At 44.3% G+C, this 19,583-nt stretch overlaps 1 long non-coding RNA gene across 5 annotated transcripts in view; it reads left to right on the plus strand.

The window, feature by feature from the left end:
• Window positions 1-12,272: 12,272 nt before the first annotated feature.
• Window positions 12,273-19,583, plus strand: part of LOC140470585 (uncharacterized) — a 32,559-nt gene continuing 25,248 nt past the window's right edge. For all 5 annotated transcript variants that reach the window (XR_011956546.1, XR_011956548.1, XR_011956547.1 and 2 more), the window contains exons 1-2: window positions 12,273-12,336; window positions 14,194-14,300. This is a non-coding gene — a long non-coding RNA (uncharacterized lncRNA). The remainder of the gene's footprint in view (window positions 12,337-14,193; window positions 14,301-19,583) is intronic.

Consider the following 19,583-nt stretch of genomic DNA (forward strand, 5'->3'; position numbering starts at 1 on the left):
CGAGAATCCCTACAGTATAGAAACAGGCCATTTGGTCCAACACCTCCATATCAACCCTGCAAACAGTATCCCACCCAGACTCATTCCCCCACCCTATTACTCCCCAATTGCCCTGACTAATGCGCCACACCTACACATCCCTGAATACTATGGGTAATTTATCTTGGCTGAGTCACCTGACATGCACATCCTTGGGATGTGGGGGGAAACCGGAGCACCTGGAGGAAACCCACGCAGACACGTGAAGAATGTGCAAACTCCACACAGACAGTCGCCTGAGGCTGGAATCAAAATGGAGTCCGTGGTGCTATGAGGTAGCAGTGCTAACCACTGAGCCATCGTTCTGCTCTATGTTACCCTCGAAAAAGCTTTCTGACCCTTGCTTCCTCAACCTAAAATAAGCTTCCTTCTTCCTCTTGACAAGATGTTCGAAATCCCTTCAAACCATGTTAAATGCTTTGCTGTCCATGTGGACAATGTTCACTGGTCTGCCTTCATCGATCTCTTGGCTACCTCCTCAAAGAGTGAATCCGATTTGTGAAACACGGTTTTCCACTCACAAAGCCATGCTGACTATCTCTAATCAGCCCTTGCCTTTGTTAATATATGTGGTACCGTTTTCTCATAATCTCCTCCAACAACTTCCCTACCACTGGGCTCACTGGGCTGTAATTTCCTGGCTTTTCCCTGCAGCTCTTAAGTGATGGAACAGCATTATCCTCCCTCCAGTCTTCCGGCACCGCACTGCATCTGTTGATAATATAAATATTTCTATTAGGGGCAGTGCAATTTCTTCCCTAGATTTCCACAATATTCTAGGATGCACCTAATGAGCTACTGAGGATTGATCTAACTTTATTTGTTTTAAGATTCCAGCACTTTCTCTTCTCTGTTGAGGATTCTTTCTAAGACATCACTATTTACTTCCCCATTTTCCCTAACTTCCATGTCTTTCGCCACAGTAAATACTGACAACACTATTTTGTCTAATATCTCACCCACCTCCTCTGGTTCCACACATAGGCGAACTTATTCATATTTCAGAGGCCCTATTCTCTACCAAGTTACTCATTAGCCCTTATTGAAATTTGTGTAAAGGCTTCTGATAATTCAAAGACACCATTTCCCCTGTACCACTACACCCCTTCTATACCCATTCAATTCAGCCATTTATATTCACACAAACCAATTAAATCCAACAGGCTCAAAAACAAAGTCTTTTTTATAAAATGTGTTTCTAAGTGGCCAGTTATTTTATTTTAAAATATCCTTTCGAACAATTTTAATATGCTCCCGACTTAATGTCAGGCTAACACTATTTGGTTTCAGACTGGCAGGAGAAAGGGTTATGGGAGTTCTTGTTCATCAATCTAAAAAGGTTAGCTTCCAAGGTCAGCAGGTAATAGAGAAGTCAAATCAAATGCTGGCATTTATTACAAAGGGAATGGAGTCTAAAAATAGGCAGATCTAGCTAAAATTAGGCATGGTTCAAGTCAGACAATACCTAGAATATTATGAACAGTTTGAGTGCCCGAAGGAAAGATACTGTCGCATTGGAGGCAGGTCAGAGAAAGGTCACTCGGCTGATCCTGGGAATGGAGGGATTTTCTAGTGAGAATAGGTGAAGTAGATTGAGGTTGAACCCATTGAAGTTTAGATAATGAGAGAGAAATGGAATGAACCATCCAAGATTCTGAGGGTCTCTGATCGGGCAGATGCTGTGAAGTTAGAAAATAGAACAGTAGAGCACAGCAACAGGCCCTTCGGCCTACCATGGCTGTGCTGTGCAAGATTCTATTCTAACACATACCATCTGCCTGCACATGGTCCATATCCCGTATCCCTGTTCATGTTTCTGTCTAAATGCCACTTTGAAACTTTATTCACATTCTGTTGCTACGACATCCCTCGGTAACCTCCACTCTCTATATTAAAAAAAACTTGTCATACACATCTCGTTTAAACATCCTCTGTACCTGGTCTCCTGTCAGCCTCTGATACTCTCGCAAAACAATCCAACTTTGTTTAATTTCCTCTTACACCTAACACACCATGAAAAACCTAACACAGGCAACGTGCTGATAAACACCTTTTGTACCCTCTCCAAAGTCTCCCCATAATTCCTATTGCGTGGAGATGAGAACAGCACACAGTACTGCAAATGTGGCCAAGCAGAAGTTTAATACAATTACAACATCAGATGCCAACCACTATACCCAACGCTGTGACCGATGAAGGCCAGTGTTCTATTTGTTTTCTTTCCTGTCTGAAACACTTCTGTTGTCATTTTCAGGGAGTTAATGTCTTGCACCAAGATCTTTCTATTTATCAACTTCCCTCAGTGTCCTTAATTTCCGCTTGAATCTGACATCACCTCACACTTGTCCAGATTAAACTCAATTTGCCATTTCTCTGCACATCTTTCCAACTGATCTGTAAAGCTCTGCAACCTTGGACATTCTTGTTCGTTAACCCCATCTCCACCAATTTTCATTTCACCTCCAATAATTATCTTTGTCATTTCCCTTCGTTTCAGTTGTGTGAGAATCTGAAACCAGAGACCCTAAAATCCCATCAAGGGCTCACCTATTTAAGATGGAGATGAGGAGGAATGTCTTCACTCAGAGGGTAGTGACTCTGTGGGAATTCCTGACTGGAGGGGGCTGTCGAGGCTGGGTCATTAAGAATATTTACAGCAGAGATGGTCAGATGTTAATGAATCAGGGAAACAAGGGCTTGGGGAAAAGGCAGGAAAGTAGAGTTGAAGAGTATCAGGTCAGCCATGATCAGATTGAAAGGCAGAGCATCCTCAATGGGCCAAATGGTCTAATTTCACTCCTACTTCTCATGGTCCTAGCTCAAACTGAGCATCTACATTACAACATTGTGGGTCTCTGCTCAAAAAAAACACCTTTAGATTAGGATTTTTAGATATTTATTATTACACAGTATTTGATCTACAATAGACAATTTTGTTGATGGCTCCTTGATATGATGTTAGAGAAAACCATCTCGTAATCAATCCAGGATTCCATCCATTATAGCCCTGATATTCATTAGTTATCCAGTCGGGATGGAGACCACCGTCAGCCACAGTAACTATACTGCCCTTGCTCCAAGTATATTCAGTGTCCTGATCATAACCATCTTGACATTACCATCATTTTCTGGTGCCCATAAAATAATTCCTGCTAACGGTTGTTGCTGCTTGCTCCACCCAAACAGACTCCAACATTTGATCTTCAGATCCATATGACTGTCTCATTAATGCATTAACCTCATCCTTTCTTCACAACTTGTTGCCTTTTTGTATAGATCCCAACAACCCTTCAATATTCCCTTCCCAGCGATGGTGATTCTGCAGCTACATCTCCGGAATGACAGTTCCATCATATCTGTTCACTGTCTTTCCTTCTCCCTTATGGCGAATACAGGGAGTCATTCCTCAGTAGTGGGGGTTTGAACAGATGGATAAAGGTTACAGAGATAGGGAGGCTTACAGGGACACAAGGATGTTAGAGTTAAACAGAGTACATCTGATCAAGAATGTCAGCGGGACAAAGGTGTTTGGGGATTTGAGGAATTTACAGAGATAGAGGGAGCTGGATTTAATTCTGGAGATAGGGATTGGGATGGGTGTAGGGTGAGGCAGGCAGACTGAGAGGGACAGACAGGGGGTGTTTCCAAGAGAAGAGTCCTGAGAGAGGTATGGAAGGTTGTAGTGACGGAAGATGTTTACAGATATTCGAAGGCTTCTAGGTTCTGAAGGCTCATAGATAGGAAGGCAATGGAGAATGCCAGGTTACTGGGTTAGAGACAATGACACAGATGGGGAGGGTTGCTCAAACTGAAAGAGGTTCCTGTGGTTGGGAGGGTTGGGGGAGAACTAGGGTGAAATGTAAAGAGATTAATTTCTAAGAATTGGAGAAGAATAAGCAGATTATAGGTAGGTTTTGATACTAGATAAACTGGCATTGAAAGTGAGTCTGATCGGAATTGGAGAGTCATAAAGATTGGGGAAACTGCTAAAATTGGGAAATCACCTGGAACTTCAAGAGATTACCCAACAAGGGAAGATCAAATGGGCTCCATAGATTGGGGGTTTTGACAGGACTAGAAGAGGGAATACAAATAGAGATGGATTTAGGGGTAGCAGGTGTTTATGGAGATAGTGAGGGGTTGGAACAGTTTACATAGACATGCACGTTTTTAGGCAGTACTAAGATACACAGGCTTTAGTTAATGCAAGAATGGGAAGCTTAATGGGACTGGAAGACCGAAGAAAGTTACGGACAGTAGTGGTGGCTGCAGATATTAACAGATTACAGAGAGACTTGCAGATTAGAGAGAGTGTGGGCATCAGATTCTGACAGACATTGTAGGAACTGGAGTAGCCTTGGCAAACGGGCAGTTTGCAGTTATAGAAGGTGCTGAAGGGACTGGAAGCAGGAAAAGGTGTGGGGAAGGTTGTGGAGGCAGCTTGTGGTTTGAGATACGGATGGCTACAGAGACTGCAGGGGATCATACAGAGAGAGTGTGTTCTAAGAGCAGGAGAAAGTAGCAGAAATAGAGAAAGTGCAGAGCCTGAAGAAGGTTCGGCAATCAGGAGGTTTCAAGGTGCAGGATAATGTTACAAAAACAGGGGCAATTGTAGGGATTGGAGGACCATACAAATATAGGGAGAGCTTTTGACACTGCAGGATATATTACAGACATGGGGAGAGTTTCACAACTAAAGGGAGTTAGAAACACCAGGAGGCTTTGAGGTTATTGGAGCAGCATTGACTGCTCCAGGGAGAGATGTGGAGGCTGGAACAGGAGACAAATTTAGGGAGGGTTTTATGAATCAGGAGGACTTTTCAGAAAAACGGAGGGATATAGGGATGGGACATGGTGAGAGTCGGTGAGAATTACGGAAGCTCATGAAGGTAACGGAAATAAATAGTGTAGTCACATGGGGAGGACGTTAAAGATATAAAGATATGTAGTGACTGAAGCAGATTACATGCACAAGGAGGGGAGCAGGGACCAGCAGAGTTTACAGAGATTGAGTGCGCTTTAGAGAGGAAGAGTTTATCATCATCATTAGGATTATAGAGACAAAGTTCCATGATAGGGACGGTTGAACTGGAAGATTTCTACAGACGTGGAGAATGTTATCAGGTGGAGGGGTTCCTGAAGTCAGGGGTTCCTTGGGAGATTACACGGATAGTGAGATTCTCAGGTAGGAGCCTGACATAGTTTCAAAGACAGGGAGGTATTTAGATCTGGAAGGGATTATACAGATCGGGACAGCTCAATGGAGTGAATAATTTTTCACAGACAAGGAAGACTTGGAGGAGCTGGAGACGTTTACCCAGACAGGAAAGGATGGAGAGGTTAAAGGCAAATACATTTACATGGAGGGCAGTATTGGTAGGAGGGGCTTACAGGGATAAACAGGACTCTCGGGGTTAACCAGGATGAAGGAATTTAGTTTCTACTGGAGATGTATAGGGATTATGTTGTTAGGGATTGGAGAACCTGACAGAGATAGAGAGCATTGTGGGGACTAGAAGAGATTCCAAACAGAGGAAAGATGATCGGGAATGGAGGATATTACAGGGATCACTAATACAGCATGGGTCAAGATTGATACCTGGGACCACCTGGGTTGTCTCAGTGAGGACCATACATCAGAGGGGAAAGAAATGTCCTCACAAGATAGTGGGATTGAAGCCTCGAATATAGCTGTTCCTTGCCCAGCAGTGTCCCCACTCCCAGACCATACAGAACCTCATCACCTCAGGACATATCACACCCACAGCTTCCAACTTCATAGTCTGGGAACTCTGCACTGCCCGGTTCTACCTCCTTCCCAAGATCCACAAGCCTGACCACCCTGGCCGACTCATTGTCTCAGCATGCTCCTGCCCCACTGAACTCATCTCTACCTACCTCGATACTATCCTATCCCTCCAGTCCAGGAACTCCTCACATACGTTCGAGACACCACCCACGCCCTACACCATCTCAAAGACTTCCGTTTTCCTGGCCCCCAACGCCTTATCTTAACCATGGATATCCAATCCCTGTGCACCTCCATCCGCCATGACTTGGGCCTCCAAGCCCTCTGTTTGTTCCTCTCCAGACGTCCCCAACAGTAACCTTCAACCGATACTCTCATTCGTTTGGCTGAATTGGTCCTCATCCTTAACAATTTCTCCTTTGAATCCTCCCACTTCCTCCAGACCAAAGAGGTAGCCATGGGCACACGTATGGGTTCCAACTATGCCTGTCTCTTTGTTGGCTACGTAGAGCAGTTGATCTTCCGTAATTACACCGGCACCACTCCCCACCTCTTCCTCCGCTACATTGATGACTGCATTGGCGCCACCTTGTGCTCCCGCGAGGAGGTTGAGCAATTCATCAACTTCACCAACACATTCCACCCTGAAATTAAAGTTACCTGGACCATCTCTGACACCTCTCTCCCCTTCCTGGACCTCTCCATCTCCATTAATGACGACCGACTTGACACTGACATTTTTTACAAACCCACCGACTCCCACAGCTACCTGGATTACACCTCTTCCCACCCTACCTCTTGCAAAAATGCCATCCCGTATTCCCAATTCCTCCGCCTCCGCCGAATCTGTTCCCAGGAGGACCAGTTCCACCACAGAACACACCAGATGGCCTCCTTCTTTAGAGACCGCAATTTCCCTTCCCACGTGGTTAAAGATGCCCTCCAATGCATCGCATCCACATCCCGCACCTCTGCCCTCAGACCCCACCCCTCCAACCGTAACAAGGACAGAACGCCCCTGGTGCTCACCTTCCACCCTAACAACCTTCGCATAAACCAAATCATCCACCGACATTTCTGCCACCTCCAAACAGACCCCACTACCAGGGATATATTTCCCTCCCCACCCCTTTCCGCAAAAACCGTTCCCTCTGCAACTACCTCGTCAGGTCCACGCCCCCAATCAACCCACCCTCCAATCCTGGCACTTACCCCTGCTACCGCAGGAACTGTAAAACCTGTGCCCACACCTCCTCCCTCACCTCCATCCAAGGCCTTAAAGGAGCCTTCCACATCCATGAAAGTTTTACTTGCACATCCACTAATATCATTTATTGTATCCGTTGCTCCCGATGCGGTCTCCTCTACATTGGGGAGACTGGGCGCCTCCTAGCAGAGCAGTTTAGGGAACATCTCCAGGACACCCGCACCAATCAACCAAACCGCCCCGTGGCCCAACATTTCAACTCCCCCTCCCACTCTGCTGAGGACATTGAGGTCCTGGGCCTCCTTCACCGCCGCTCCCTCACCACCAGACGCCTGGAGGAAGAACGCCTCATCTTCCGCCTTGGAACACTTCAACCCCAGGGCATCAATGTGAACTTCAACAGTTTCCTCATTTCCCCTTCCCCCACCTCACCTTAGTTCTAAACTTCTAGCTCAGTAACTGTCCCCTTGACTTGCCCGGACTTGTCCTACCTGCCTATCTTCTTTTCCACCTAACCACTCCATCCCCTCCTCCTTGACCTATCACCTTCATCTCCTCTCCCACTCACCCATTGTACTCTGTGCTACTCTCTCCCCACCCCCACCCTCCTCTAGTTTATCTCTCCACGCTTCAGGTTCACTGCCTTTATTCCCGATGAAGAGCATTTGTCCGAAATGTCGATTTCGCTGCTCGTTGGATGCTGCCTGAACTGCTGTGCTCTTCCAGCACCACTAATCTAGTATTTGGTTTTCAGCATCTGCAGTCAATGTTTTTACCTCGCAGTAATACCACTCGGCCATCAGCTCCCTCCTGTGATATTCATTATTTGTTGTTTTCAGTTCTCAAGAAATATGTTCTGCATTAATTTTGAACTCTGTAAAAGCATCCACAGTGAACACAAAAAGCCCACCTCCAGTCATGATGTTTGAGTCTGTATGACTCAGTCAGACTGGCTAATGAGGTGGAGTTACGCATTTTAATATCTGGCAGTTTCGGCTGGCGTTGGGCTGCTCTCATTCCTTCTGCGATGGAATGAAGAAATGACAGTCGATACTCCCCACTAAATCTCTAAATTCAATTGCACCGCAACCAAAGTAATTTATTTTAATTCAAAAATGTTTCAGTGAAAGACATTCCAGGAAGCTCACCACCACCTGTCTCAGTTTAATGGGAAATGGGATCAATTTTGTAGCGCCTACTGTCCCAGTGGAAAAGGCCACTGGTTTAAGCCCTTGAACAGGTTATCAGCTGATCTGAGTTTTCAATCTTATTCTTTGACAGATTGCAACATGTTTTGCACAAGGGGGCATGCAGACAGGGCAAACTTCAATTATATTCAACACAAGAAAAGGCAATTCCATTTAAATGAGGCAGATTAATTGAGATCAGGCCTCAGGTGAGGATACAAATCAGTCAAGTTTGGATTTTTCAGAGACCATCAAGATTGTCCATTCAATTACTGAAGTTTGTCTCAGTATTGCTTTCCCAATCAAACTATTTCAATGCATTATGACACCTCTGGAGGTGGGACAGTTCCAGGCCTTCTGGCTCAAAGTTGGAGACACTACCACAGAATCACAAGAGCACTGTGTTTTAGGCTGAGTGACTGGTGGGTTAATTTGCCCAATTATTTTACTAATCCGGAAGATGCTGTTACCATCCTAATGCTGGGAAATAAGCAAGGTATTAAGGGGAGCAAAGATGTTACAACAGTCTCTCTGACAAGGGACAAAATATCTTCCATCTGTTGTTTTGTTCATCCTTCGATAGTTTGAAATTTTTAAACTTTCTTGTCTACCATCATCTTTGCAGTTTTGTACATCTTTTCTTTCAATTTGATGTCACTCATAATTCCCTCAGCTATGCACCGCTGTTCATCGTGCATTTCTTTTACAAGTTAATATATATTGTTGAGAATAATAAAATAACTGAATATATTCTTCTGCTTTGACATTCTAACTAGAGTCCCATTCCAGTTTAGCGAACTACTACCTTATCCCCTTGTCACTGCCTTTAAGTTTAGATACTAGTTGAAGAACCAAATTCCTCACCCTAAAGCTAGATTCTATCATGCTGCATTGCATCTTACCAAAACAGTCTTTTACTTTGAGCTCATTAATCATTCATATTATCAGGTCTAAAATAGCTGTTCCCTGATTGGTTCCAGAGCATCTGTTCTGTGGAATTGCACAGAGCAGTCGACCTCAAACTGCTTCAGAAGGTAATGTAAGCTGAGTGTACAATACTGTTTTAACTAACAGAGAACCCTCTGAATACCAGGATTCTGTTAGATCCCCAAAATTAAACATAGCAAGGAATCCCTACGTTGTGGAAACACGCCCTTCAGCCCAACAAATCCACACCAACCCTGCAAAGAGTATCCCAACCAAACCTATTCCTCAATGTTTACCCCTGATTAATGCGCTGAAACTGTGCATCGCTGGACACTATGGCAATTTAGCATAACCAATTCACCTAACCTGCAGTTCTTCGGATTGTGGGTTTGCAGCCCTGGTTCGCAGTTGCTTCGTGAAGTCTGAATGTTGTTGCCTCTATTAGTCCAACAGCACTGTCACTGACACAGGAGCTGTTCCCCCAGATCGGTTTGTGGCAGTCAGAGATCCTGCTACAACCTGCGCACATGCCAACCCAGTCATCTCAATCAGAAAGAATTAGTACAGCACAGATTAGAAGACAACTTGGATCACATTGTGCTTTTGAAATCGGAGGCCCCTCTTCAAACCATCACAACTGTGCTACCTTTTTAAAATAGGTATTTGGCTAGATCCCTGCTCTCACAGTAATACAAACAATTTCTTTTTGCAAGTATTCAAATTAATTTTGGAAATTAACAGCGAATCAGCTGTCACTTCCTTTGCAGCTGATCTCAGATCTTCTTTGAAACAGCAAAACCCAATGAGAACATTAAGGCATCCAATGTTTAAAAAACATCACATGCTCAGTCACTGTAATATGATGAGTTTTGTTTTACATAATTCTTAGCAAAAGTTAATTTGAAGCAAAAAGGAGAACGCGAAGAGAAAGGTGAACCGCCCGTGGGTAACAAAGGCAGTCAAGAGCAGTACCCACAAGGAAAAGAATGACATAGCCGCGGATGACTAAAAAGGGAGAAAACTGATCATGTAATTAAATTGACAAGAAACAAAAATGAATGACAAGAGTTGTACAGGTATATAAAAATTGAGTATCTAACGTCAGCATCGAACCCTTGGAGGTTCTGACTGTGGAATTGATCATGGGTACAGGGAAACAGCAGATAATTTAAACCGATATTTTACATTGATCTTCATGAAGGAGGATACCGTTATCATCCTAAAGGTAGCAAATAAGCAAGTTAATCATGAGTAGAAAAATGTTATAACAGTCTTTGTCACAAGGGACAAAGTATTGACCAACTAATAGGACTAATGGCAGACAGGACCTAATGGCCTGGATCAAACACTTTTCGGGCAACTGACTGCAGAGATATTCAAGGCATCAATTGGAATATTCCAGAATCAGGGGATACAGGAAAAATCCAGTGGATTGATGCACCTGTTCAAGAAGGGAAGGGAGACAGAAATCAGGAAACTATAGTTAGTTTAATGTCTGTGTTTGTAATATGGCAGAGTCGAATATTAAAGTAATAAATAGCAGGACATTTAGAAAAGCTTATCATTTAACATTGTAGACTGGGTTTTGTGAAAGAGACACTATGAAAAATTTGCAACAGTTCATTTAGGAGATAACAAGCAGGGCTGATAAAGGGCAATCCAATGATGTTCTGTATTTGGGTTTTAAAAAATGCATATGATAAGGTGCTATAGAAAAGTTAATTGCATAATACAGGAGCTCACTGTGTCAGGGGTAACCTATTTGCATGGAGTGAGGATTGGTTAACCACACTGGCTGTTGCTGAGACCTCACTTGGAGTACTGTACACAATGTTAGTTCCCATATTTAATAAGGGATAAACCAGTATTGGAGACAATTCAAAAAAAATTCAGCTAGCCGCTTCAAGGATGAAAAGGTTGACCTATCAAGAATAGCTAAACAGGTTCGGTCATTATTCAATAGAATCTCGACAAACAGATTACATACAGTGTGGAAACAGGCACTTTGGCCCAACAAGTCCACACCGATCTGACGAAGCACAACCCACCCAGATCCATTCCCCTACATTTACCCCTTCACCTAACACTACAGGCAATTTAGCATTGCCAATTCACCTACCCTGCACTTTTTTTGGATTGTGGGAGGATACCGGAGCACCCGGAGGAAACCCACGTAGACAACGTGCAAACTCCACACAGAGAGTCACCTGAGGCAGGAATTAAACCCAGGTCTTTGGCACTGTGAGATATCAGTGCTAACCACTGTGCCACCCACGTAATATAAGGGGTGATCTTATGGAAACAAGATTCTGAGGAGCTTGACAGGGTAGATGTTGACTTGATCTTCTAGCACCAATGAAGTCTCAAACTAAACATTACATAAGGGAACATTCATTTTGTAAAAAATGTAAAGAATTTTTTTCTCTCAGTGAATGGCTAGAATTTTCTAGCCCAAAAAATTGTGAAAGTTAAATGTGGAAGGGGAATGGATCTGGTTGGGTTAGTCATCAGAGGGTCAGTGTGGCTTGTTGGGCTGAAGGGCCTGTTTCCACACAGTAGGGAATTTATGATTCTGTCTCAAATTATTCTAAAAGAGGCCAGATAGATTTTTGAAATATTGAGCAGTTGAGGGCTATGCGGATCAAGCATAAAAGAGGTGTTGAGGTCTGGGTTGGCCAAGCCATGATCTGATAGAATGGGGGAACAAGCTGAAGGGAATGAATGCCCTATTCCTGTTCTGATTCCTTGAGGCTCCATTTCATGCTTTTTTTATCTCCAAAGAAGAGTGTGATACAATGTGCTGAAGATCTCAGATGTTGTGAAAATGGGGTGTTTATGTACTGGTTCAGATGGCATTGATTCATCAATCACAGCTATGCAGTCATGAGTAGGAAGGCAATTCCCTCCATGAATAAAGGAAATCTACTGCAGAGCTCACACAAAGGGATCCTTCCCCTCAGTGAACTCTCCCATCACATTACCCAACATATCAGCGAAAGCAGGACGCACAGTGCATGCTCGAGCCAACAAAGGGACCAGGGGTGATTGATGTCAGCACCGGACCAATGAAAGGACGGTGGGCGGAACTGGAGGACCAGGGGAGGTTGGTCCTCCAACCAATCAAAGTGAACTAGGGGCAGAACTAGACTAAACCACGTGGTTACCCTCGCGCGCAGCGGAGAGTCGCTGTGATGAATTTTCCGGAAGTTATGGAGCGAAAGGATACGGTAAGGAAAGAAACAAATAAACAGAGGGAAACGGGAGAAAAACTGTATTGCTATGAGGGGAGAGGTTTTACAAGCATGTTGTGCACGTCGGAAAACACAAATTTGAACTTCCCAGTCCCGTGTTTGTAGTAAAAGGGAAATTGCCTCAGCGCGGCTGCAGGCCTGAGTGAGCACCGCCATCTTTATTCGGGGCAACGATTCACTGGACACGTGCGCAGCCGCCATCTTTGTAGGGGGCAAGGTGCAGCCAGGCGCATGTGCAGCCTTTCTCTGGTACAGAGTCATTGGGCAGGATTTACACAGAGTACATTCAAACTCAGAGTAATGAATGTTTATTTCTGGATTTGTTTCGTCATTCATTTAAAGGACTTGCTATTGTAACTGAGTTTGCAGGTCAATCAAAATTGGAGGTATTGTGCATAGGGAAGAAGGTTACCTCAGGTTACAGTGAAATATTGATCAGATATGGATTAATTTAGATTCATGTGAGGTGCTGCATTTTGGAAAAGCAAGTCAAGGCAGGACTTATACTCTAGGGGAAAGTGAAGACTGCAGATGCTGGAGATCAGAGCTCAAAAATGTGTTGCTGGAAAATCACAGCAGGTCAAGCAGCATCTAAAGATCAGGAGAATCGACATTGCGGGCATGAGCCCTTCTTCAGGATTCCTGAAGAATGGCTCATGCCCGAAATGTCGATTATCCCGATCTTTGGATGCTACCTGACCTGCTGTGCTTTTCCAGCAATACGTTTTTCAGCCCAGGACTTATGCACTGAATGGAAAGGCCCTGGAGACGTTTGCAGAACAAAGAGACCTTGGACTGCAGGTTCACAGTACTTCCAAGTCAAGTTGCAGGTAGATAGGATGATGAAGAAGGTGTTCAGTGTATTTTCCTTTATTGGCTAGAGCATTGAATATAGGATGTGGGAGGTCATGTTGCTGTACAGGACATTCATTAGGCCACTTTTGGAATATTGTGTGCAATTCTGGCCTGCCTCCTATCAGAAGGGTGCTGTGAAACTTGAAAGGTTTCAAAAAAGACTTACAAGGATGTTGTTAGGGTTGGAGGATTTGAGCTACAGGATGAGGCATAAAAGGCTGGGGCTGTTTTTCCTGGAGTGCCATAGGCTGAGCGGTGATGTTATGGAGATTTATACAATCATGAGGAGCATGAACAAGGTAAATGAACAAGGTGTTTTCCCTGGAGTAGTGGTGTCCAAAAGTAGAGGACATTGCTTTAGGGTTAACGGGGCAAAAATTCAAAGGGGGCTAAAGAACAACTCTTTCATGCAGTGGGTGGAATGAGCTGCCAGAGGAAGTGGTGGAGGCTAGTACAATTAAAACTTGTTGAAGGCATCTAAATAGACACATGATATGATTAGGAAGCGTTTACAGGGATATGGGCCAAGTGCTGGCAAATGGGAATAGACTAGGTTCGGATACCGGGTTGGCATGGATGAGTTAAACCGAAGGGTCTGTGTCGGTGCAATACGTCTCTATGACTGTGGGATCATAACAGCTTCTACAGCTCTACTTCATCTCTGGGCTCCCTTATGAGCACTTTGTCAATATCTAGCTTGCTCAGTATCAAACAATGGGTGTATTTTTGGTCTGTTTCGTATTTTACGATTACTTTTACAGACATTTTTGTAAGTTAATTTTTCTCTGCCGCCCAGCCCCTGACCATGTGCTGCTTATTAATTTTCTTTCTGGAAAATCTTTGACACTCAAGAATTCTTTTTTCCAATAAGCAAGTGTATTTTCCTTCCATTTCGGACTATCAAATTCTGCACCATTTTCATTCCCTGTAATCTGTTTTGCACTGCCTGAAACATCAACTGTGTTTCTCCTTCCACAGATACCAGTGATTAATGCCAAAGTCCTGTTGCTTGTGGAGAGGGTGATGTTTGACTTTCTTGTACAGCTGCAGTTTGTGTGGTGAAGGTACTCCCACAATGTGGTTAGGTAAGAGATATTACAGAGTATTCATTACAGCAACAGTGATGATTTGAAGGTAATGTCCAAATCAAGAACAGTTTGTAGTTTTATCATCATGCTTATAATTTCACAAAAATATTATTGGGAACTTTAGACATAAGGTCAGAGACTGATGGTATTAGGTCAGGTGACCAAAAGCATTGCCAAATAAGCAGGCTTTGAGGAATGTCTTAAAGGAGGAAAGCAGACCTGTGAGGTTTTGGCTGCGAATTTCAGAAAATGATGCTTTGGCAACTGTAAAAGCAGCCACACAGGTGAAGTAATGAATTAATAGATCATTGGGAGTCTCGAACAGAATGGGTTGTCGAGGTCTTCACGGAGGTCTGATGCGGCAAGCTAGGGATGATCACAATCAGGAATTAAATCAAGGGTCAGAATTTTAAATTGAGGGATGTGGGCCGGATGCTGGCAGGTGGGACGGAATTGGGTTGGAATATCTGGTTGGCATGGACGGGTTGGATTGAAGGGTCTGATTCCATTCTGTACATCTCTGTGGCTCTATGTTGTTGATTATGAATAGGAGCCTTGTGATGGATCAACAAGTTTTGGTACGAGGGAGTACTTGGGCAGCAGAGATTTAGTTTTTCTTAAGATTACAGGGAGATTGAATGTGGGAAGCTGGCCAGGAGTGTGTTTGGATACTGACGTCTGGAGATAACACAAGGTGGATGACAGTATATGAGCTGAGACAAGGGTAGAATCAGCTAGAAATAGTGATCTTGGAGTGGGACTGGGCTGTCACCCTCACCTCACCTCTGGGATTCAGCTGGTTGTCAGGTTGTGAATCAGGGCCGTAACACAATCGGGAGCTGAGTGACCCTGGTGGAGCCTAAAATGAGTGTCACTCAGCTGGCTATTGCTGTGCAGATGCTGCTTGATACCCCTTTTGATGACATCTTCCATCACTTTACTGCTGATCGAGTGTGGACTGATAGATGGAAATTGCTTGGGTTGCATTGCCCTGTGTTTTTGTGCTGAACATCCCTGGGCAAGGTTCCACATTGTCGCTAGATGCCAGGGCTGGAGCGGTCCTTAGCTTGGTGGGTGGCAAGTTCTGGAGCTCAAACCATCAGTATTATTGCCAGAATATTGGTAGGGCCCGTAGCCTTTGCACTACTTAACCATTTCTTGATGTTATTCACACTGAATCAAACTGGCTTAAAACTCACATCTGTGATGTTGGAAATCACTGGAGAAGGCTGAGATGGATCATCCCACTTTGCACTTCTGGCTGAAGATTGCTGCAAATGCTGTCATCTTATCTGGTGCGTGGGCGTGTGAGACCCCTTCACCAGTAAGGGTGGGGATATCTGTGATGTTTCCTCCAGTGAGTTGTTTAATTGTCCATCACCGTTCACAACTGGGTGTGGCAGAACTGCAGAGCTCCGATCTGATCTATTGGTTGTGGGATCGTTTAGCTCTGTTGCTTGCTGCTGATGCTGTTTGACATGAAATAGCTTCAGGAAATGGTTTAAGTAGAATCCAAAGAGATCAAACAAATATATCACAGACAAAAGATTAACTGGACCAGAGAATAGGACCCCTTAAAGATTAACGAGGCTGTCTATGGAACCACCAGGGGTGGGAAAGATATGGAAATATTTCACGTCATTTTTACTGGAGAAAGATATGGAAGCTCGAGAGTTTGGAGAAATAAACAGAGAGAACTTGAAAAGTATCCATGTTACAGTGGAGGTGTTACTGGATGTCTTGAATCGCATCAAGTTGAATAAAGCCCTGGGACCTGATCAGATGTATCCCGGAACTTTCTGGAAATCTAGGGAAGTGATTGTTGGGCCTCTCCTGAGGTATTTGTATCATTGATAGCGACAGATGAGGTGCCATTATTTTAAAAAGGTGGTAAGGAGAGGCCATGGAACAAGAAAATAGTGAGCCTGAAGTCAGTGGCAGGCAAGTTGTTGGAAAGGATTCTGAGGGACAGGATATCCATCTATCTGGAAAAGTAAGGAATAATCATTGACTGTTCTCAATGTGGCTTTGTACGTGCACAATAGTGTCTCACTAACTTGACTGAATGTTTTGAAGTGACAAAGAAAATTGATTAAACCAGGCTGTGAACGTTGTTTATATGGACATTCGACAAGGTTCCACAAAGCAGACTGGTTAGCAGGGTTACATAACATGGAATGAAGGGGAACAAGCCATTTGGGTACGAAACTGGCTTGATGGTAGGAGACAGAGGGTGATGATGGAGATTTGCTTTGTGGACTGGAGGACTGTGAGCAGCAGTGTGCTACAAGGATCAATTATTGGGTCCTTATATAAATGACTTGGATGTGAATATATGAGATATGGTTAGTAGCTTTACACAAGACACCAAAATTGGAGGTGTAGTGGACAGCGAAGAAGGTTAGTTCAGAATACAACAGGATCTTGATCAGATGGGCCAGTGGAGCAAGGAATGGCAGATAGAGTTCAATTGAGATAAATGTTAGCTGTTGGATTTTGGAAAGACAAATCAGGGCAGGACCTATACACTTACTGGTAAGGTCCTGGGAAGTGTTGCTGAACAAAGAGACCTTGGAGTGCAGGTTCATAGTTCCTTGAAAGTAGAGTCACAGGTAGGTAAGGGAGTGAATGCAGCGTTTGTTATGCTCTCCGTCATGTTGTTGCTGTACAGGACATTGATTAAGGCTCTTCTGGAATTCTGTTTTCAGTTCCAATCTCCCTGTTCCAGGAATGATGTTGTGAAACTTGAAACATTTCAGAAAATGTTTGCAAGGACTTTGCCAGAGTTGGACAGTTTGAGGGCAGTGCATGTTTGGAGTGAGCTGCCAAGGGAAGGAGAGTACAATTACAACATTTAAAATACATTGATTAAGCCACTTCTCGAATTCTGTTTTCAGTTTGATTTTCCCTGTTCTGGGAAGGATGTTGTGAAACGTGAAAAGGTTCGGACAAGATTTACAAAAACGTTGCCAGGTTTGGAGGATTTGGGCTACAGGGAGAGGCTGAATAGGTTGGGGTTAATTTCCCTGGAGAGTCCAAGACTGAGAGGTGACTTCATGGAGATTTATAAAATCACGAGGGGCATGGATAAGGTGAGCAGACGGGGTTCTTTTTCCTGAGGTTAGATGGGTCCAAAACTGGAGCACATGGTTGAGAGGGCAACGATTAAAAGGAATCTAAGGGCAACGTTTGCAAGCTGAGTGTGGTGTGTGTATGGAATGAGCTGCCAGATGAAGTAGTGGAGGCTGATAAAATCACAACATTTAAAAGGCATCCGATTGGGTACGTGAACAGGAAGGGTTTTGATGGATACAGGCCAATAGCTGGCAAATGGGACTCCAGTAGTTTAGGATTCCTAGTTGGCATGGATGAATTGGACCGAAGTTCTGTTTCTGTGCTGTATATGTCTATGACATTAATAAACTAAGATGCATTCCTCTTTTGTGGAGAGCAAGCTGAAGCACAGATAATTGTCCTTGGAGCTGAGAAGGTGAAGCAGTGATTTTGACCTGGTGCAGATTTGGTTCCAAGGTCTTGAATTTGAGGAGAGAGAGGAATTGTTAACACTGTCATAACTTTTAGTAACTACTTTCAAGTAATTGTCAAATAATACAAAGTGAAAATGTGAACATTATTGTACTCAGTAAGTTCTAAGCATCTGGAACAGTCTGAATGACACAGATTCAGCAGGTATTCTGAAAGAGACTTGGAATTTTAATTTTTAAGGAAAGATTTGGGGGGCTGTGGGCAAATAGGAGGGGATTTGGGACAGATTTGCAGCATCTCCAGAGGGAGAGAGTACAGCCCCAATGGGCTGAATAGCCCCCAGGCCCTGTGCTCTGTGGTACTGCCCCATTCACTGTGAATGATGAAGCTCATCCCAGGGCAGAGAGAGGGATTAGCCCTCCACTCTCATCACAATGGGGCCCGGCTGATTGACGGCAGCTCCAGACCAATGGGAGGAGAGTCTGTGTGGTCCTGCAGCCAATGGGAGTGAATGAGGGGTGTGGCCAGCAAGACAACACCTGTCCATGAGCTGTGCAGGTGCCGTGTCACTGGGTGGGGTTGGGAGAGACAGCAGAGACTGGGACAGAGGCTGTGGGACCTGAATTACAAACTCCCGGGAAATTAGAACCAAAAAACTGTGGAAGATGTAAATCAGAAAAAACAACCAGGAGGTTCTGGAAAAGCTCAGCAGGTCTGGCAGTATCTGTGATGAGAAATCAGAGTTAACATTTCAGATCCGGTGTCCCTTCCTCAGAACTGATACTGAGAGAAAAAAATGTTGGTTTATATGCAGAGGGAAGGGTTTAGGGGAGGATGTAAGGATTAAAGGATAGGTGGGAATAGAGCGAGAAGAAGGGTTGGATAAAGGAGTGGATAACGATCTAGCTGGGGGAGGGCTACTAGCTGTTAGTGGAAACTGTTAGTGGCTAACCATAGGTAGTGTGTAATGACAGGCTGTGAGAACAAGGACTGGTGTGTGGGGTAGGGGGGCTAGGACATGGGGTTGCTAAACTACGGTTAGCCACTAACTGTCTCCGTCGTAAGCTGTTCTCCACAGACATCACTCCATGATTGGAGCTGCAGAGGACAGAGTTGCAGATGGGCGGCACAGTGGCATTGTGGTTAGCACTGCTGCCTCACAGCGCCAGAGACCCGGGTTCTATTCCCACCTCAGGCAACTGTCTGTGTCGAGTTTGCACATTCTCCCAGTGTCTGCGTGGGTTTCCTCCGGGTGCTCCGGTTTCCTCCCACAGTCCAAAAATGTACAGGTTGGTGAATTGGCCATGCTAAATTGCCCGTCGTGTTAGATGTAGGGGAATTGGTCTGGTTGGGTTGCTCTTTAGACGGTTTGTCTGATCTAAAAATCTCTTAAATATCCTTCCCAACCCCCTCTATACTCCTCAAAGATGTATCTTAAAGTTGTTCTCTTTAATCAACATTTCCAGCATTCGTGAAGCACTTTAGGAGATTTGTCAGTGTGAAAGGCTCCATACAATGCAGGTCGTTGTTGTTAATGTCTGACATTAGGAGAAACAGGAATGAACACTCTCTCTCTTATACCTGATAAACAGCAGCAAAAGCAGGAAGCACTGAGCATGCTCCAGCCCACAAAGGGCCTCTGGTGATTGATCTCAGTGCAGGACCAATAAAAGGATGGGGACGGGGCTGAAAGACAAGGTAGTGCCGGTTGGTCTGAGTGAATGAGGGGCGTGGCTACACTCAACCACGTGATAAGCCTCTCGATTAGTGGTGCTGGAAGAGCACAGCAGTTCA

Source organism: Chiloscyllium punctatum, chromosome 52, assembly GCF_047496795.1.
Source record: "Chiloscyllium punctatum isolate Juve2018m chromosome 52, sChiPun1.3, whole genome shotgun sequence".
NCBI classification, from domain to species: domain Eukaryota; kingdom Metazoa; phylum Chordata; class Chondrichthyes; order Orectolobiformes; family Hemiscylliidae; genus Chiloscyllium; species Chiloscyllium punctatum.